General features: G+C 40.8%; 1 protein-coding gene across 1 annotated transcript in view; it reads right to left on the bottom strand.

Annotated features, from left to right (window-relative positions):
* Positions 1 to 22,316, bottom strand: part of LOC126235517 (transcription factor collier) — a 600,438-nt gene that overhangs the window by 451,472 nt on the left and 126,650 nt on the right. The window contains exon 4 of the mRNA XM_049944238.1: positions 13,704 to 13,759. The gene's annotated coding sequence lies outside the window, so the exon portion shown is untranslated. The remainder of the gene's footprint in view (positions 1 to 13,703; positions 13,760 to 22,316) is intronic.

The raw sequence follows: 22,316 nt of genomic DNA, 5'->3' as shown, positions 1-22,316 counted from the left end.
ATGCGGAATTCTTGAGTTGATTCGCCGATGTTAACATAAGCTGAAGAATTCTCGATTTTCCTGAGCACTTCAATGTATGCTGCTCCCACTCCTTGCTCATTCAAAGCTTGGAGGACAGCTACATGGCTAACGGAGTCAAATGCCTTTTCAAAGTCAACAAAGGCAATGCAGAGAGGCAGTTGGTATTCATTCGCTCTGCTTATCACTTCACTAACGGTCAGAATGTGGTCAATAGTGCTAAAATTGCTTCGGAATCCAGCTTGTTCTATAAGTTGGGCTGAGTCTGGGGTGGAACTAATTCGGTTTAGCAAGATCTTTGTGAAACTTTTGTACAATTATTCGGAGTAAATTGCCTAGTTACTATTTACTGGGTTTGAGCCCCGTTGGCAATTTACAAATATTATATGTGCTCGTTATGTCTAATTTATTTTGTACTCAGCATTAATGTAAGTTCAGTTCTGCTACTTGCAGTTTTAGCTTAATCCATGTGGGCGTTGTCTGAATTTTATTTATACAGTCTTTCACAGAACTAGTCTGAATTTTCACAACTTAAAACCAAACTGTACACATTGGTAAATTCTATCTTGACCGAGGTTTGCAGTGTATCTAATTCTGCATTTGGCTATTTGTTCCTAATTTAGGGCTCTTTAACGACACAACCTCATCCTGTCTATGACAGTTCAAATTATGTCCCTGCCATTTACGCAAAAGTGATGATTCAGAAGGTTCTTATATAGAAAGAGGCGCTTAAATAATGTGGCCCTGGCGTCCTTCCACTAAAAGCGACTGTAGTTACTTTTCTATTCCATTATGGTCTCTGAGTGAATGAATAGATGATTCCGAACCGCTTACTGATTTTACATATGACCAAAACCTCTTAGGGTTTTCACTCAGATCGACCGACAAAATTTTATATTCAAATTCACTGAACTCTTCTTTCGTTGCCCTCCTTACGCTCATTTTCGCTTCCTTCAGCGTTTGTTTGTCAGTTAGGTTTTGACTTCTCTTGAATCTGGCATAAGTTTTCTTCGTTTCGGAGCCGTTTCCTAACAAGGCTATTAAACACGGTGGGTCTTTCTCATCACTTAAGACCTTGTTCGTATTTATTAGCACGTAACATTCCTTGTCTGGCGAGGTTGACATTTGATGTACCTCTACTTTTACCACCAAGCCAAACATTTCCAGTCTTCGACGAATAAGTTGCGTGGTGTACACATCTTCGAAAATCACACACCGGAAAACACATCACCATGTCGCGTTCCATAACATACTTCATCCTTGCATCACTACCATCTCTTTCTTATCTCTTTGACACAAATAATAATGATAGGTCTACAACATTCTATTTTACATATATGCTCCACAGTCATGTACGTTAACGCAATTGCATTTAAGACACAATATGAACACTACGCGAATGAATGTATCAGTACTGGCGTAGAAGGGAAAACATTTCCATTTAGATAGGGACCCTGAACGGCTAATTGGCTTATATTATTTTGATTGATAACGAATTTATTATGAGATACTCTCTGTTATTTTGTAATATCTTCAGACTGACCACCTCACGCCGAAATTCGAGACAGAAACTTCAGGCAAAATGAACAGTTGAAACCCCTAGACAAAAGAATAACAAATGAGTAATTTTTACACACATGCCAAGAGTGTGATCAAGGTTTTATGAGTTTTCATACCTCTACCTGCATTCAATGCGTATCATTTAAAGAGGAAATAAATCAAAGCGTTGAATGACAGTCACTAAGCTGCCTGTTTCTTAAAACATCAGAATACTTATGACTGAATGCGAGATTGATATCGGTGTACGTTTCGTCTGCTTCTTTGCTAAGAACAATTTCAATCGAAGTTGTTTCTGAAGCTTCCGTAACGAACATTTCAAAAGAAAGTCCAGTTATATGACATTATAAGACAACTGTGAGATGGTACGAATGTCGACATTACACTTAGCAACAAGTGGTGAATTTACCTCTATTCAAAAGCCACTTATGACAAATGCCATATACCCAAACTAGTCCAACAAAAACTTCCATTAAAGTCCTGGAAAGCCACGAATAAATTTCGTAAAACTGGTATCGCCTAGAATTTCAGGATATTCTGATACGACGTTTATTTTTCTTTTCAATCCTAAAGTCGCATGTTATTTAATGTTGGTGAAATATCGCGTATCTTGTGGTCAGTTTAACGCGGAAATATATTAACTGGTAATGTATCGAGATGCAGTTGCTACAAGTTATTCGTATTATACCTTAAATTACACATAGACAGTCTTAGGTCATGAAAGAAATTAGGCTACATCTTTTTGATGGACTTTAGGATCGGAAGACTGAACCGCAAGGCGTTTAGTATCTTCCTACAGTGTATTTATAAACGCGTTCTTTTACATTATTGCCTTTACGTTTTCTCAGCTGGACAAAAAAAGAGTAGTTCCCCGTTTGATATAAATTTCAATCATGCAGTTCAAACAAGTCTTTCGCTTTGGATTTGGTTACTCTACTCCTTGAAAGGAATATTTGTGAGTACGATTTTATGTAAAATCAGCTTTATTGGACTATAGCTATTACTGCCTTCTTGAAAATATTCTATTGTTAATAAGAGTACAGACATAAAGAGAAAGCAACTTTCGGAAAATATTTTAAATTTTCCTCAAATCTCTAATGAAGGTTTTCTTAAGTATCCTGATTACTTTCATATAATTAAATCTTCCTTAGCAGAACTGGACCTCATGCTGGTCAGTTTGATAACCCATCTGTCCATTTCTTACTCTTCATTTGGCTATTAAAATTAGTACAAAAATCCATTGTGTAGTTCCTAGGGAGTCTTGCTTTCGTTCCGCTCAAATATATAAACAAAAAAATGACACACTGCAGACGTCTGTTATCAACAACGATTGAATACCTGTCACAATATGTTCTCTCCTAAGACAAAATACTGCTCTTCTATGTGAGTGGAAATTTCCTATGTCGGACAGTGACTAGGTCGGCCAGTCCCCGTCAGACGGAGACGCTGCATGGCGTGGATTCGTCGCGGCACCAACACTGGAGCAGCCCATCAAGACATACCGCTGGCTCAATCATTAAAACGCCGAAAAACGGGTGGAGGACGGGTTGTGTAGGAGGAGAAGGAGGGTGGGTGAGGACGATCGAGGGGGGGAGGGGAGGCAGGGTAGGGGAGGGGGTGCAGGGCAGGGCGCGCGGCGCGTCCGCTGCTCAAGTATTCATTGGCTCCGCGTTTGATTCTCTCACGGTGAGCGCTCTGCCACCTTTCGCAGCAGATCGCTGTAAATATAACATCCTGTGTGGCCACGGTTAAATATAGCGCCGCGTTTTCACACCTCACAAATTATTAATTATCGACCGCAGCAAGAGGCTGCTGTAGCGCACGGCCCGTTGAATTTTTGCCTTAGTTGTAATGTTTCCGACCGCGATATGCCGCCAACTGAAATTTTATAAAATTTTCAACCCGCGGACGTATCTGCTGCCAAATGATTCATCGCGCACATTGCCTAGAATGAGAATACCCGAGAGCCACTGTTTGGCAAACGAGTCGTGCAACGTTTGCGGTTACCACCGACCGTGAGACGGCCTACATTAGTGAACAGCGAGCTCTCGCTTCCTGGGCGTGACCTCGCGCAACGCCCGTCATAGTGCTACGCACAACTCGCAAGTGGGCGTGTAAAAAATTAAAGTGGCGGTAATTCTCACACAGATCTGGTTACTACAAAAGTCAAACTGTAAGTAGGCTGTTTATGTTTTCTTATTGGTAACGCCACGTAGCACTCTGTATGGAAATCACTGGCTGTGCTGCGTGCAGTCTGTGGCTGCTTTGCATTGTTGTAATACTCGCCATTGTAGCGTTGGGCAGTTGACTGTTAACAGCGCGCAGTTGGAGGTGAGCCACCAGCAGTGGTGGATGTGGGGAGAGAAATGGCGGAGTTTTGAAATTTGTAAGACTGGGTGTCATGAACTGCTATGTATATTATGATTTTTCAACACTATTAAGGTAAATACATTGTTTGTTCTCTATTAAAATCTTTCATTTGCTAACTATGCCTATCAGTAGTTAGTGCCTTCAGTAGTTTGAATCTTTTATTTAGCTGGCAGTAGTGGCGCTCGCTGTATTGCAGTAGTTCGAGTAACGAAGATTTTTGTGAGGTAAGTGAGTCATGAAAGGTATAGGTTAATGTTAGTCAGGGCCATTCTTTTGTAGGGATTTTTGAAAGTCAGATTGCGTTGCGCTAAAAATATTGTGTGTCAGGATAAGCACAATCTTGTATAATTGTTCAAAGGGGACGTTTCATATGTTCAAAGGGGACGTTTCATATGTCGACCCTTAGCCGAGGATACCTCACTGAAATCTTCTGATTTTTTCTTGTAGTTTGTGTAATTAGTGTAGCTTTTGTTTATTGCTAGCGCGTAATTATAGAGAGAATTTCCTTTGTAGTTATAGTTTTTCATTGTTGTACACAGTTGTGGCATGCATGTAGATTTGAACCAAGTATTTCGCAGCTGCACTTGCAATTAACTAGATATTATTTTCAATGCTATGTTAATGTGTTTTGTTATTTTGCTCTTCAAATTGTGCTTTTCTGTGTTGTCGTGTGAAATATTGTGACAATAATGGCGTGTGAAAAACGTAATACTAGGCTTCAAAGTAAACTGAGAAATGACAGTGAAGACGAAAGCAGTGTGTTAGCGCCGCAGAGTAATGAATTAACTAATGTTCAAAGTAGTAACTTGGTAATTGTGCATAGGGAAATGGAGCGGGCTGCAAATAATGGTGTAGGCAGTGAAAGAATTAGTGAACAAGGAAGCATTATCGATCGATCGGTCGGCAACAGCTCGCCTCAGGAATCCGAAATGACAGAACACAATATTGCAAATACTGTAGACTCAGGTTTTGGGTCCTCACCGTTTTCTCAAATGAGTCAAGACACATTTTCTGCTTGTCAAAACGTGAATGTTGCCGGTGAAAATGCACTGCCAAAAAGCATAGAGAAACACATTCCAGACAATAATACATTATTATTGCAATTAATGCAGCAAATGGAACAAAATCAGAGACAAACACAGCGAAAGCTTCAAAAGTTAGACACAATGGAACAACAAAAGAGACAAACACAGCAACTGTTAGACACAATGGAACAAAATCTTCGGAAGTTGGACACCACACTTGAACAAACACGTTAACTACTGAGTTACACAACATTGAATCGAAATGTCAAAAAGTCTGTAATGACATAAAAACACAAATTTGTGAGCATTCCCAACCTATTTTTTCGCGTCATGAAAATGCATTACAGAATCACGAAGCAGCCATAAAAGAACTGCAAACTATTGTTCATAAAAATCACGACACCTTGCAAGCTAAAATTGACTCAGTTGCATCTACCGATTCGGTTACGCAACTTGCAAAAACTCTGGAAAACTTAAAGGACACAGTAGATACGATTTCAACACAAATGGACACTCTGAAACTTGGTTCAGAAAAACACACAGAGGAAATAATTTCGCTATCGGATAAAGTAGCCGACCTTTCAGATCAGTTCACTAACTTATCTACAAAGGTAGATTCGGAGGACAATAACTATGACACTTCCACAGAGATTATCTTACAGCAAGACGCACATTTAGCGCTACAGGACACGTATTTGACTGATTAATTTTGCACTTAAATCATTTATTTTTAAAGATATTTGAAGTACAATGATACGAAGGTTTTCCGTGATACATTTCATTCCATTGCTGTAATCTGTAACACCTGAGGGTATAATTACATTAATCCTCAGGGGGGTACACGCTTACTTTGTGTACCATGTGTTTGGCAAGCACAAGGAGCCCTAGCTAATATGGTATTTGCTTATACAACTTTACACATCGGCACCATATTCCTCTAACACAGAATTACACAGCTATCTGATTATTTAACAGAGAAACAAACATTTTTTTTACTACGTCAGCGACAGATGTTTACGTAATTACACAGTTGGATAAATTCACACTTATGAAATTGTATTTTGTCTGTACTTTGTGAACTGTTCATATTTTTTCGGAACCATTGTGATACTATGAGAGCTTTGAATGATGTGTTTGTTATGGGATCATGATTTTTAAAGTATGTTTGAGGTAGATGAAACTTTTGAAATGAGCAGAGAATTATTTTTAGGTTTTAAAATATTCAGAAAGCTACAACGATTTTGAGATGTGATTGATCTGTTATGATGTTATTATTATGACGACGATGTGTATTATGCTGTTGAAATATGTTTATGATCAATAAGCTGATGCTATATGAGGAATTTGATTATGTTATGTATTTATTATGATGAAATATTGAAGATGTGTTGATGAATATGTATATGTGTAATAAGGTAAGGAATAAGGAGTAGTGGTTAAGGACTCTGACTTGTGAAAAAGGATGATGGAAACCCAGAATCGTACTTTAAAGAGTTATGAAATGTGTGTAAATGCTTGAATTTATCACAATGCCGACGAAAATTTTTTGGACACTATTATATTTAAAGGATTTTGTTTCTACACATTTGTAACACAAATTCTCGACCTGTGAAATTTTATAGGAGACTGTTACTGTAGTGCAAACTGGTGTCGTAAATATTTCGGTAAGAAAGTTAAGTGACCACCTGCACGTAATGCGTCGTGGGCACCCAGCTGCGCGACAATCGCCTGGAAAAAAGCCATTTGTGTGTGCCTTTCAGAGGCACAGGTAAAAAAAAGGGGGCCATTATCCTCGCTATTGACATTCCTTTGTAGAAAGCATCGCAAATACGACAAGCTCAAACTTGAAAACATATGATAACACTATGGAGCTCTTAATTTATGATATTTACTGAAATGTCTAATGAAATGACGATAAATATTTTATGTCTATACACCTGATTATGACTACTGTCTTTCTAGTTGAGAGATTTTTTTTTACTACCTTATGAAATGCCATATGGCTAATGAATGATGTTTCATGCCTTCCTTTGTACATATTTGCTCATTTTCTTTAATATCTAGTTTCTAGCTGCACTGCAGCATTGGTTATTATAAAATTTAATAGATGTACTAATATCACTATTTTCTGTCTACAGACCCAGTAAAGAATACGTTTCTCATATACTTTCTTAGAAAAGAGAGCACAAATAGATATTTCCCTTCACAGGAATTGCATAAATAATTTTTTAATGACTTGGTAACTTTCTTGCAGAGTAAGTTTTTGTCATGCATCACTCTAGTGTTAAGATGTGTCATAGGTATTAAACATGGCCATTTTTACTGTAATATTTTTTCTGCTTGAGCTTTGTCATGTTTAGATATAAGTTATTGCATTTGCTGCTGCTGTTTGCCAGGCATAGTGCTACTGAATTTTAATTTGTGTTACTCTGCTAAGCCAGATTTATTTTTCTTGTTTGCTGCACATTGCCTTATATTAGTTGTAATATTGCAATTGCTTTGCTAATTTCTATAATGCTGCTTCCTTTGCAAATCTGCATTTTTTGTCACTGCTGTTTGTGTTAATTGCTTTGTGCTGCTGCATTGCCTCGTCCCTTAGTTTAGCATCTGAGCTCAGTAGATTTAAGTTAGCTTAAGAGAGGGTAGACTATATAAGAGAATGAGTTGCGATGAATTGGAAGAAATGCACTGAGAAGTTATACAAAAAAAGTACAGAAAGCAGGTATAGATAGGACTTTTTGGGAATAATGATGAACGAAGGGACATCTCCAAGAAAAAAAAGGTTTTGTTTGCAAAATAGTGCAGTACCAAATGTTACACTGAAAACGAACCCTGTCCTTTCTTCTTGTGTTATTCTGCTATGTGTTTGTGTACTCTTGTATATTTGCGTTTTCCTGTCTTTATGTGTTTACCTGTTATGAGATATGTTGTAGAATTTTTCTAATAATGTGTTATTTTCTTTGTAAAGATGTTTAGACATTATTTATTCTGTTTTGTCTTAATGCTCATGTGTGAAGTTGATGTTTCAAAAGTTATTCTGATCTTTTATGTATGAACTTATGTCATAATTCCTGTAACACTGATGTATATGTTATTTCGATTCTCTTGTAAAGCCTGTACTACAAATGTTATCTGTATTGTTATGTTCTTTAATGATGTATTTTGTACCTTTGTAATTGTATTCTTATGTTATAAAATTGTAATTGACACCAGTTCATCAAATTAAGTAACTTGTAAGTTCCATTTCACTGCACACGTTTCTGATGGTCATAGTATATGGACAATATGTGAGAAGTAGGGACTGTTAGTGTTTGCACGTGTGTTAAAAATTCAGCAAGGGACTGGATAACAGCATTGCTGGTTCTAAGGACAATTCCAAAAACTTTGTGAGTGCACAAGTGGTGATTATGGACTTGCTATATTGTCTGCAAGACTCTTCGATGGTGATTGTGCACCTGCACAGTCGCAGCAGATGGCTGCTGGCCATCTCTACAAGGACTACAGTGGGTCTACACCTTTGATGATCCATCAATACCATTATTTCTACAAGGACTGCAGTGGGTCTGCACCTCTGGTGGCCCACCAATACCGTAATCTCTAACAAGGCTACAGTGGTCTGCTCTGTGATGACCTACCTACCAATATTCTTCAAAACTTCGACTGATTGTGCTGTGAGTTTGCTCTGTTGTGGCCCATTACCTGTCTGCATATCAAGAGTCACCACTGTCTTTCTGTTGGAAGGACAACATTAATTCTTCAAGACTGCATGGAAATCCACTACTTCCGTGTGCATTTTCTTCTACTGCTCAGACTTTGACAAAAACACTGCTATTTTACTGTGATGAACGATCAGGTCTGTCTTTATGGACTGTGAGAAAATTTTAGCTTTTGACCAACATTGTATCAATAAGAGTGTGCATTTGATTTCTTTGTTATTGTAATTATGAAAAATTTTATCAAATCATTATTGGCCACTGCCCGAAACAATTTGTAAAATTTTTTGTGGGGAGCATGGGGGCTATGTAAGTAGGCTGTTTATGTTTTCTTATTCGTAACGCCACGTAGCACTCTGTATGGAAATGACTGGCTGTGCTGTGTGCAGTCTGTGACTGCTTTGCATTGTTGTAATACTCGCCATTGTAGCGTTGGGCAGTTGACTGTTAACAGCGCGCAGTTGGAGGTGAGCCACCAGCAGTGGTGGATGTGAGGAGAGAAATGGCGGAGTTTTGAAATTTGTAAGACTGGATGTCATGAACTGCTATGTATATTATGATTTTTCAACACTATTAAGGTAAATACATTGTTTGTTCTCTATTTAAATCTTTCATTTGCTAACTATGCCTATCAGTAGTTAGTGCCTTCAGTAGTTTGAATCTTTTATTTAGCTGGCAGTAGTGGCGCTCGCTGTATTGCAGTAGTTTGAGTAACGAAGATTTTTGTGAGGTAAGTGATTTGTGAAAGGTATAGGTTAATGTCAGTCAGGGCCATTCATTTGTAGGGATTTTTGAAAGTCAGATTGCGTTGCGCTAAGAATATTGTGTGTCAGGATAAGCACAATCTTGTATAATTGTTCAAAGGGGACGTTTCATATGTTCAAATGGGACGTTTCAAAACAAACACAGTGACATACGTACCGTGAACGGCTAATTGGCTTATATTATTTTGATTGATAACGAATTTATTATGAGATACTCTCTGTTATTTTGTAACATCTTCAGACTGACCACCTCACGCCGAAATTCGAGACAGAAACTTCAGGCAAAATGAACAGTTGAAACCTCTGTCATTCATAATTCTATAATAATTATTCCCAAGAGCCCAGGCTGGAAAGTGAGACAGGTGTATTGATAGACAAAATAAAGCCTAGTGTAGTCATTTCTGTACGATTCCGCTTCGGCAGATTGCGAGTCAGTTCTGCCGATTACTTCATCAAGTGGCTTCTCCTTTGTCCTCAAGAGGATGAGTGCACTCCGTTTCAGACTTTTCCACCACAAAAAACGGTCAGCGAGAATTGAGACAAGCGCGTCGGCCATTGAACCTTGGAACTGACCTGTTCGGAGACCGGGGCTGTGAGGCAACTGATGTGGTTTGCCCCGGTGACTCAGTTTTTAACAATACTGCAATACTGAACACGGAAAGGTCGGATTTGTGTCCTCCTACGGCAAGCAGTTTTGAACTGTCAGTAAACAACACCTCCTAACTTTACTGAAAAACGGAGTCCGACAACCTCCAATCAGTAAACTGTCTCAATACAACAGTACAGATATCTTTACTCATATTTACTGGAACGGTTTCCATTTATTAACTGAAAAAAAGAGAAATATATACTACTTTTAACGTTGAGGTCACACACACACACACACACACACACACACACACACACACACACACACACACACACGCACACACACACAGAGTTCATTTTTCTTTACGCCTAAACATCTCGAACTAACTGTCGTTTCAAGAAAAACATGTATCCGCAGAAATGATTGTCAACATTATGATACGAAGCTTATTATGAAAAGTGAATCAATATCAGAAAATTGACGAAAAACCAGAAGAAGAATAAAGAAGAAATTAGTCTTTATTACAAACGGGAAAGCAACGTGATAACATTAACAATGACGGGAGCGCCCCTGATCGAATGAACAATTTTGCTGACAGTAAGGAGTCCTCACACTTCACTGTTATCACGCCAAAACATTTCTGGACAAGAGCAGCCGTACGTGTCTCAGTTCTGTGTTAGGTGTGTTGCGTTTGTAGTTGTGTAATGTTAATGACAACAGAATACTCCTACAGTGAGCTGTTGTATTTGTACTGTTCTGAACAAGGTAGCAACGAAGGGGAAGGAGTGTTAGGAAACAACGTATTGTTCTGAAGAGTACATATGGACTGAGGAAATCAAAAAATGGTTCAAATGGCTCTGCGTACTATGGGACTTAACATCTGAGGTTATCAGTCCCCTAGATTTAGAACTACTTAAACCTAACTAACCTAAGGACATCACACACATCCATGCCCGAGGCAGGATTCGAATCTGCGACCGTAGCAGCAGCGCGGTTCCGGACAGAAGCGCCTAGATCCGCTCGGTCACAACGGCCGACTTAGGAAATCATAACAGCTTAATCCAGGGGAAGAATAATCGAAGTCTATGTTCTCACTATAAATAACATTAGCGAGAAGTTCGCTGTTTGAACCGGATATTTGTGTGCTGTCTGGAAACAAGTAATGGAAAGACTTTGGGCGTTTGGGTGATGTCGATGTTGCGGGAAATCTGGTGGTGTTGACAGCTCTCATCTCGTTGCAATCTATATACGGGTTAGATATTTCTAGTACTGAGGAGGTGTTATTCTCTGTATCTTTTTGTTGTTGTTTAAATGGAAACTGAAACTAACTTGATGCCAGAAGAGAGTATGTTCGTATCAAAAGTAACTGCGACGACACTCGTGCTCTTAGCCTATGAGATGCTATACTGCGACTTGTAATCGATTGATGATCAACTGTAAGCTGCCATCTGTTTTCACCTCACTGGCCGGACCCTAGTCCGCAGAAAACTTTGTACCATGCGAATCGGCGCCAGGAAGAAAGATAAGGGTTTAAAGCCTAGCTGACAATGACGTCATTAGAGACAGAGCACTAGCTCGTTTGAACAAGAATCGGGCAGGAAATCGACTGTGATGTTCTAAAATAACCATTTCAGAGAATTCCGTCGCTGAGTTAAAAAAGCTACAGATAACTTCAATCTAGTAGGCTGGTCGGCGGCTTGAGATCCGTTCCTCCCGAAGCCTTGTCGAATACTTTAAGCGCTGGAACTGTAACCGGCCCCCTTCAGTTCTTATCTCTTTAGCCGCCTCCGTGACGAAAACGAGACATTCTTCCATTGAATCTGACATCAGGTCACGAAAACTTTTCTGTAGTGCACACTGTATGCTTCCAGCCATTTTAACGAAAAAAATATGGAGACCCGTTTGGCTCGTTATATCGGGCTGGATATTGTTGTTTGTAGATGACATCATTTGGCCTTTAAAGCCTGATGTTCTCATTTGCCTGACGAACAGTAAATGTAAAGACAAAGAAAAGTTATTTGACCCCAGTGTTTATTGGTTAGTGATAACAATAAGGACGCACTTCTCAGTTGTTTTTTTTTTTTCAGTTGTACACGATGTGTCTCTTAAATGAAGAATTAACGTACCGTGAGAGATTTTATGAAAAAGAAAACTGCTGTTTCCACTGGTGAATTCTTTCTTAAGGTAATTAAAAATGAGGTCTGCAGACATTGGGTTTAAAAGCCGATAATCATTTTTTTAAAAAAGGAAAAAGAAATCTAGAAGGATTTCAGATGTAGTGTTTCTCAAGGATTTTAAAATCTAAATGGGCAAGTATACTATTAGACGCAGGAATATTAGAAAACATGATATAGGAAATAAATCTACTGAATACTGTTTCGAGAAGAAGAGGTAAGCTGGTGGGCACCTTTGATTAACGAAGTTAATGTGGAAGCAGGTAACGGAGAGGGCAAATAGCAGGGGACAAGGACGACTGCGTCTGTGGACATAGTTGTGTAATATGATTTTAAAGACCAAGAGATCGCCACAGGACAAGCGCAGGACGGCATCAAACCAGTCGAAAGATCGGTGATTATCAGTAAAAGAAAGGAGAAACTTTCTGGATACGCAATGACAAGATGACCTAATGGGTGGAATTAGCAAACATGCATGAACTCCATGGAAGTGTTTTGGAAGAAGTGGGAGATGGAACCTCCAGGCAACAGCGCATGTCACAGATATGTATACCATATTACATTTCACGGATCACATCTGTATCGCCCTCACGATTACAGTCAAAAGATACGGAAAATGTGAAAATATCTCCCTCTCACAATAAATAAAATGTTTCAAAAAGATTCATTCTTCTAAATTAATGAAGACAGAAAATTGGGGTAGATTTTTACTTATGAAAATGACTAAATTTTCAAAATAATCGTCCGATTTTTCAAAGGTATATCTTTTTATGTGCAAGCACATGCATCCTAGGGGTACACTGTACAATTGTGTTTAGTATCAAAGTTTTCATTTACGTTTCACAAATGTTTAATGTGACCTCGAACGGACACACAGCAAACATTCAAACGATAGTCAAACTGGTGCCATAATTCAGGGAGCATGTCTGGAGTTACTGAATTGACTGCAGCGCTGTTGTTATACGGCGTTGCAGTTCAACCAGAGGCGCCCGAAGGGGAGGCGCACAGATGGAGACTTTTACAAGGTCTCAGTATAAAGTCACGTACCGTGAGATCAGGCCGCACTGGAGGCCAATGGCACAGCACAGGACCCAAACAAACCTTACGGCCGATCCCTCAAACTCTCAACGAAAATCACACTTCAAAACGCCTTTTGTTGCTGTAATGTCGCCTTCTCAACTCGACGCTCATTGGGTAATGAACGAGCAAAAGAGCTAGCTGCGTCAGGGTGACTCCCAAAGGCAACAAAATGAACCGACACTTTGCAACTGGCGCCTAGATAAACTTTTGGTTTCGATGCCTAAGTTAAAATTCACTCGACATTTCTATCTTCATTTATGTGGGAGATATAGAGTCTAGGAATCGGGTACATCTTTTTGAAACATGCCTTATACTTGTATGTTGGGCTTACAGAGATGCTGGAAGAGGAAGGGTTGTGTGCTGAACCTCGGCAAGCAGAGATAGGTCGTCGTTAGCAGCGAGCAGCGACTTACCTGTTTGGTCACGGAGTCGATGAGCCGCACGTAGATGTCCTGCTCCTGCCGCACGCCTGCAACACAAGCAAAGCTGTCACAGTCGGGTCGCCGCTTCACACGTCATCAAAAAAAAGCTTCAGGGCTCGTTCTTTCCGCATCGTCGCCCTACGTTTCCCATAACTTCCTGTAAGTATCTAGGGCGATAAAAATGTTTCTCTTTGAGGGCGTTGTTGCAGTGTACATGCAACGTAGGGCGGGTATGTAAGTACCGACGTGCAGGCAAGGAATTAGTATGGCACCCGTGTCTATCCGACGTGCGTGCGGTAAATGTAGAAATGAGAACTATAGCGAAGTTATTACGAAATGCACCCATACAGGACCAACGTGCTGTAATTCTTTTCTTCAAACACCGGTAGACATCCATCGAAGCACGAAGGATGTGTATGGGCAGCATGTATGTCGAAAACAACCGTTGTGGAATGGTGTGCCATGTTCTGTGCTGGTCGCGATTCGACACAAGATGCGAGTCGGCCTTGGAGTTACGCCCTCTGAAGTGGGAGACATTCGAACACCCGCCCTATAATCCTGACCTCTTCCCATGCAATTATCACGCCTTCGGTCCCTTAAAAAAGACCGACGATTCCTGTCGGACGGCGGATGTGCAGCAGGCAGTTAACAAATTCTTCTCGCAGCAGGACACGATGTTTTAAGAAACGGGTACCTCCAAGCCGGTGCGTCGATGGGACGATTGCCTCAGTGCTCGCAGAGATTTTGCCTGATTGGCACACCGGTTCTTGACGGCACGCATTCGGAGGGACACTTTTTTAACGTCCCTTATGTGAGCACCCACTCCCAGTTCTTTTGTGGGAAGATTTCAACGTCAGACGTAAGGCAGTATGGACCACTGCAATTTATACTGCGTGACTTTCGAGTCTATATTTCCAGGATCATTACAATTTGTATCGCACGACATTTTTTTAAGCAGATGCAATATGCACATCGCTCCTATGTCCGTTACAGATATTCCCACAATATTTATTTTGAGACTAATGGCGTTTCTAACTAAAACCTGTATAAATTAATATTTGCATCAAATAGCAGTTATTACGTTGCGTTAGATAGTTAATTTTAGTAATGCTGTGTTTGTAGGTCAGCCTTGAACGAAACTATTACCGCTATTTAACTTCAAAAAAATTGTCGTAGTAGTCTCACCGTCTGTGGTGACCCCTTGCTCAAATATACAAATTCGCTTTCTTGTAATTAGGTGTACATACACATTTTGCTTACAGACTACTGCAGTCATAGGAAAACCAGGAGATCTTTAAGAGTGAGTAATGATTTCCCATTTTTAAGCTCAAAGATGCAACTATGTAAAAACGAGTACACGTCAAGCGTCTCGGCTTTCCCGTTGTAAGGACAGCAAATTAATTTTCAATTCATAATATTTGTTTCTTTTTTATCATTGTCAGAATAAAAGCTTGTGAACGATGATCTCCGAGGACATAATAAGCGGTACTGCCTCTTCGTTCTTTGTAAGCAGTCTCTCATTCCAGTCCGTTTCGAGGACATAAATCATATTCACCACGACCTACGCTTACCAGATACCCTATTGTTGTCTGTTCTTTGGAAGTAATCATCCTACGCTGTTGGCCGATTATCTTTCCTTTCGTATTCTTTAGTAAATCGTCTCTTTAAAAAAAATACTGTTATGTTATTTTTCTCTGGGCAAATTTCTTAGAATTTTGGGTATAACTGACTATAAGAACAGAAATTTTCCTTTGGCCTAGAACAGTCTTTATTCTTGATGTCGATCACGTGTTTTTCGGATATTGGGTACAAAAATACATCCTATCCTCGGTGCCTGGCCACGCGACCGGAGTGCAAAAGGATGTCGCTGACCTGCACTTGTTGGGTCGCTATCAGTAGTCAACAGCTAGAGCTCAGTGGCTATTGCGGTGCAACGCGTCTCGCCGTGTAAGTGGTTATCCCGAACAGACGCCGCATTATGTCAGCAGTCAGTGTGTGGTTTGGAGGAGGACGGGCGACAGCGAAATCCCGGGGCCCGGCGGCTCCCCAGAACGAACTTGTTTTAATCCGTGAGGGGCGGCGGCGGTGACATTTGACGTCACAATGCGCTCCCCGCCGCCTCTGGCATCGGCGCCGGCCAAGCAAGACGGTATTTGCGCCTCCGCCGCCTCGTGGCGCGTGCCGAGGGAGCGTGCGTGTGGGCTGAGGCGCCTGCTGCGGGGTGCAGCACCGGAAGCTACGCAGACATTTATGGCTTAATCCCATAGTGGAGACTGAGTACAGTTTGCGGAGTGCGAAACCCATAGAGTACAAATGTCTATGGAGTGAGCATTCGGATGCTCAGAACGAGAATTCTGTCCGAAACATCTCCTTCAGTTCAAGTCACGTGATTTTTGGACGGCACATTTTAGCCCGTATAGCGCTTAGCGTTTTTTGAGTGTTATCACTTCGGTGGTACAGATGAATCACATTCAGAAGTACCGCGAAACTTTGTATATGTGCTTTATAGACATCTTAACGATTTGACAGCGTACCCGGAACTGAAGTTAGTTTAAAGATGGGAGCAGCAAAAATACTTCACTTTTTCGCCAGAGTATCATAGCTGAGATTCCAATTTATTTAAGCTTTTCTCGGTTACTGAAAGATGTGACATCCAACAATATTTTTCTTCGTGTTGTGTTAACTTATTCTTATTGTCGAATCTGTTTTAAGTAATTTCGTTACAATAAGACCGTACAGAGCTCCGAAATGCCACAAAAAACAATGCATTTGGAACTATGAAATTGTTACAGTACATAAGCTAATCACACTACCAGTTTTTCTTATTATTTTCAATGTTTGACTCTTTGTTCATCTTTCGGGAAATTAGAATACAAAAATCACATAATTTAGGAAACTGTCTCATGCAGAAATACTTAGATACACTAAGTGGTTTGAGAACCTGCATAAATTGGAAGAAATTATTCAGGCTGGCATAGATAAATTTCATTTGCATATGAACGTAGCACGAACATGTATACGATGACTGGCAGTTCACTCAAACATATTTGCAAATTTATCAAGCAGTTGTCTCGTAAACACATGCCCAAAAAATCGCAGAAATTACCTCTACAGTACAGGACTTTATAATACCATATTTTGATGTTTTTCGAACGTGTAAAGTGCCTCATATGATATGACAGCTACAATTATACATTTGTTGTACATACCTATGAAACGTTAAGGTCCTCCTTTCACATACTTCTCTTTATATCCATAGCAACAAAAATACTGCACCATAGCTGTTGCTAGTACTCAAACGCATATAAAACAAGGTGAAGACGTGAAACATTCAAGTTTTGGTATTACTACAAAATACAGAGAGGCGACGTCTTCCCAGAATCTCGTGACTAGCCCGGTTTGATGTTGAGAACATGAGCGGTAGGCTACGATCACTCCATAAATATATATTCTCTATGGCAAAACCAAACCACTTCATCCAGGTCCAAACTTTCACGGCCATAAAAATAATGACGTTCATGAAATAACCTTTGTTAAAAGAAAAAGTAAACTGGACGTGCATTAGGGAACAATGAAGCACACAAGGAAATTCAAATTCATACGTAACTGGATAGACAACAGTGAATCCAAAGAACAGTAGAGCACAGCCCATCTAGGACAATCTGACATGATACTCGTTAGGCTGAGCTGCATTTCATTAACACTCGCAAAAAAAAGAAGTAAATCTTACTACCTGGATAAGAAAAATAAGGAAAGATTGTTTAGCGAAGCAGAAACAGATGTGTAAAATCTGGAGATCTGTTATATAGACGTACAGAAGTGCGATCGACTTACTAATGGAATGCAAGAGTAGGCCACATTTTCAAGAAACAAGCAAAAACTTTTCATCTGGAAAGACGCGGTTAAAGAAATGAAGGTAAACGTCTGCGGGGGGACCGGATGTACCGAATAAACAGCAGCGTACATAGTCTTCTTTCGTGTTACAGAAAGATGCATATACTGTAGCAACAAAGCTTTGGAGAGACGTGGTAATAATCACTAACTTCGCTCTCTCCTTTGAACAAGGAAGTAAGGCAAAGGAGAAACATCTTAGATAGACGGTGGTACACCACTACTGCTTATCAAAATAGTTGACACCTGTTCTGTTCGCTAAGCAAGCCGAGCTATTCTCTATTTTTACAGAAAATCTCTCGGCTTCATGCCAGGTGAATATGTCCAGTCAAGCATAGCCTGTGAAAGGTCAGTTCTTTATTTCGCAAGTTACCATCTCTGAAATACACGAGGATGAGACAGATGAACGGAAAGAGCTCGTGTACGTGCATAATTAGTAGATGAGATTCTCTCGCATCCACTCCGTCTTGCATCTTAAACTCTACTGGGGTACGACGGTCCAGTTAAGACAAAAGAACTCGGCTGGCTGCAACGGAGCAGCAGGTGGCGGGCCCGTGGGCTCCGCCGACATCGCCACTTAAAATTCGCCGCTTCCGACCTTCTGGAGAAACTGGCCGAGCTTCAAGAACGAAAAATTTGCATAGCATCTGAATTGTAAATTTTTTTCCTCTTAATAACAGCATTCGTGTACCCTATAATTAAATAGACGTAGAAACTGCTTATAAATTGCAAAATTAATTGGTTCACCTGTTTCATCTCTGTTCAGTAGTCGCGTAAAACCGAGTAACGTTAAGTAGTTGTAACTCCTTTCACAATTTGACTAGAGGAGTGTAAAGCTGTCATCAGCATCTTGAGCATCTCTTACGGCGGCCACCTGGTGACGAGAGCACGTTCTTCGTTGAGCATAAGTTTGTTCAAAGTGCGTCAGATTCGTGTCAAGAGATTCGTGGTCACAATGCACTCACATTTTGTTTCAAATAAGGGGACGTGGAAATAAGTTTCCGTTAACATTATTGCGGGTAAGTTTCTTATACTCAACAGTCTGATAGAGTCAGGCTGGTTACTTAATGAAAAAGAGTATTTAGTCTACTTAAAACTACACAAAACGCCAATCAACACAAAACTAACATTACAATATCTGCTGGGAAATAATATGTTATTATACAACAGCAGCAAAGAAGACAGCATTTAGAAATGCAGCTTCATAGAGAAGTAATGGTACTAGCCCGGTTAAGTTCGACACAAATTAGAAGCTTAATCTGAAAACCCAGAAGTTACAAGAGACGAAAAAAGACAAGAAAGGAGATAGTAGCAGTATCGGACAGCTTGTTCTCCCTTTTTGGTGGCCGGCCGCGGTGGTCTCGCGGTTCTAGGCGCTCAGTCCGGAACCGCGCGACTGCAACGGTCGCAGGTTCGAATCCTGCCTCGGGCAAGGATGTGTGTGATGTCCTTAGGTTAGTTAGGTTTAAGTAGTTCTAAGTTCTAGGGGACTGATGACCTAAGATATTAAGTCCCATAGTGCTCAGAGCCATTTGAACCATTTGAACCTTTTTGGTGCGTATTTTTATGAATGGAGAACTTACATGTGGTTTCCGACTATAGTTTCTCATACAAACCTAAAGATTTAAATTTTCTGTAAATGTGTAACAGCATTAGAGAATGATAGTGGCAGGCGCTACGATGGTATTTCAGTTGTTTTTAGGTTAGTTTTGGCTCATGAGAACTAATCGTCTCTGTTAGTAACAAATGAGGGATAATTTATGAGTAGAATAATAAATACTTACTTAATAGCTGAAATAAAATACCGTACCTCTGAATTACTAAGTTACACACATAAATAACATCGAAGTTCGTACTGGCACTGACATAAAGTAACGGAACACTCAATTATATATTATATTTGTGTCCCTTTCACTGTCTTTTGTTTCCATGTCTACACGTGACTGTCTGTAACTTCGTTGTTTCACCGTTTTTAATTAGCAGAAAGACTGGCCGAAAGAATGTTTGTAGCCGAAGTCAGTTAGTGCCGTATTCAAGTGGCATTCACACACGAGTAATATTATTCTTTTTTACTGACATCTTGGTGAAAATGAGCATCATTCTTTTTTTTAATGTAGAAGTATTTATGGCACTTGTTACTAATTAGATGAAGTACACGGGACTACTGTGTATAAAATAGGAACAAGTAGCTGTAATGGACTATTTCCTGAAGTACACTGCTAGGAAGGTATAGCGATGCAAAGTTTTCTAGTCTGATTCTGTGTTGTATTATGGTTTTGACTGAGTTGCGTAACGTGTACGTGCCACTTAGTTTGACAACTGTCGTTTTCGTTAACCCACGGCGCTGCCATACGGGGTACGTCATTTGTCTTCCGGGAAGCGGAAAAGACACGCTTTCCTGTCGGCCAGATAGCGCTACTGTACAACACAGACGTCAGAGCGCAGCCCCTCTCGCTAAATGCGACTATTTACCTAATGCATCGCCAAGTAATTTAATGTATTCCAGCCCAACACGAAATTCGAAGCAAAACAAAAGATCCGTTTGCTGGCAGAAGAGGGAAAAACTTGCGGGGCTGTTTTATATTTCACGAGAGGTGTGTTATTTCCAGCGACAGAGACGTCCGACTACAATGGGCTTTATTGTCAAGAATAACGCGTTTTCTTTCGCGTCCTGTGACAAATGATAAGTATGTGCGCGCGGCAAATAATTTATAAGTTAGGTGGGAGGGAGGGAGAGAGAGAGAGAGAGAGAGAGAGAGAGAGAGAGAGAGAGAGCGGCCCAATTCTTGCGGACAGATGATGCAGGCCGGGTTATTTTTATGGAGTAGTGCCGCGACGGAAGGAAGCGGGAATTATACGCGACGCTGTATTATGCATGTGGCCGCACAAGACCGGCGGCGCGCCGTCCCGCCAGGAGCGGGAATTAGCGTCCCAGACTGCGGCGTCGCGTCGCGGGGGCGGCTGTGGCGCCGGCGGGGGCGGGACTTGTGCAAACGCGGATCATCCCCGCGCCGCGTCCGCCCTTCCGCCGCCACCGGCGCTCTCCTAATCATCTCCGGAGCCGGCGTTCTTTTGTTTAAACTCTGAGATGAGCCGTCCGCGGCCTTCCCAGGAGTATTCGCGGCCGCAGCCGCGGCGGCGCGCGCGTCCTCGCACGGCCGTTTAATCTGGCGTGCCCGTGGCGCTGGCGCTGCCTGCTCCTGCTGCGGCCCCGGCGGACACGGCAGCCGCGCCGGCCGCGGCCTGCTGTCGAGCTCTGCTTGCTCGCAGCTGCCCTCTCTTCATAACGCATCCGTGAACAGCCCAGCCCGAAGGAACAAGTCAGCGGAGTCGGCGCTGGCCACTAAATATCCTGTCCGTGCGTGTTTTAAAAGAGCACTGGGTCGCATGTCAAAATAGACCTTTCCTTCTGATCCTGTGCTTCACAAACTTCACGAGGCAGTTACCTTTGAACGAGATCATGTATCAGCCAATACCCTAACAAAAAACCTTATTTAAGTTGTATTCCAAAACTTTTACGCATACCACCAAGAAGCTGCCAAAATCATTTTTGCCTGTAACTTGTTGCGACACCCTCATCGTCTTAGAGACTTCAGAATTTAAAAACAACGTATACAACACGTCCGTAGTTTTAGATGTGTTGCAGTTTACAATATCGGAAGTCAAGATTGCTTGATGTGAAATAATTTATTTCACGAGAGGTTCCGACAGTAGCTGTCATCCCCCGATTCCCAGGTTTCCCAGAAATATGATTACACATGAGTCTAGTCGACATCTGAGAACATGCTAAAATTATAATAACACAGCTCCACACTGGTTTGTCAAATATAAAAAAAAGCTTGCTAAATAAAATACCAGTAGCATGTATAAGGAGTATAGGTTGAAAAACAGGTACATCAGTAAAGATGATACGACGACGACAACTCAAGAAAACTCACCACTGTAAGCCTTATATGTGCTGTGGAAAGTTTATTTGGTCTTTTTCTTTTTTAAATTTTTTTTACATCTGGCAAACCAGCGTGGAGCTGTATTATTGTAATTGCAGCATGTTCTCAGTATGTCGACTAGACTGATGTGTAATTACATTTCTAGGATATCTGACAATCTGTGGATGACACCTAGTTACTGTCGAAACTAATTTTGAAATAAACTGCACACGTAAAAAAAAGCTTTGCGTCACCTCGGTTGCGAGAGTTCCGGAACCAGTGCAGAAAATTGGAGTAGAGATCAACATAAACATCATTTCCACTCTTTTTGTTGCTCATGAAGACCACACATTGCATATTGTACCACCGTATAGCGAGACCTTCAGAGATGGTGGTCCAGATTGCTGTACACACCGGTACCTCGGATACCTAGTAGCACGTCCTCTTGCTGCATGCCTGTATTCATTGTGGCATACTATCCACAAGTTCATCAATGCACTGTTGGTCCACATTGTCCCACTCCTCAACGGCGATTCGGCGTAGATCCCTCAGAGTGGTTGGTGGATCACGTCATTCATAAATATCTAGTTGCCATATACATTCCAGACTGCTTCAGAGTATTCCCTGCATCCAAAAATATTTAAAGTACAGCAGTTGCCCCATTCACACTTCCTCGAGCATCATACAGCATGAATATAACGGGAGATTTTTCATAGTTACCATTTTAAAGATAATTGTGAATAATTACAAATAATGCAGTTATTCATTAAAAATGGTATTTTTTGGA

This window comes from Schistocerca nitens, chromosome 1 (assembly GCF_023898315.1).
Source record: "Schistocerca nitens isolate TAMUIC-IGC-003100 chromosome 1, iqSchNite1.1, whole genome shotgun sequence".
NCBI lineage: Eukaryota > Metazoa > Arthropoda > Insecta > Orthoptera > Acrididae > Schistocerca > Schistocerca nitens.
The sequence above is the reverse complement of the archived record's forward strand: the minus strand, read 5'-3'. Positions and strand labels throughout refer to the sequence as shown.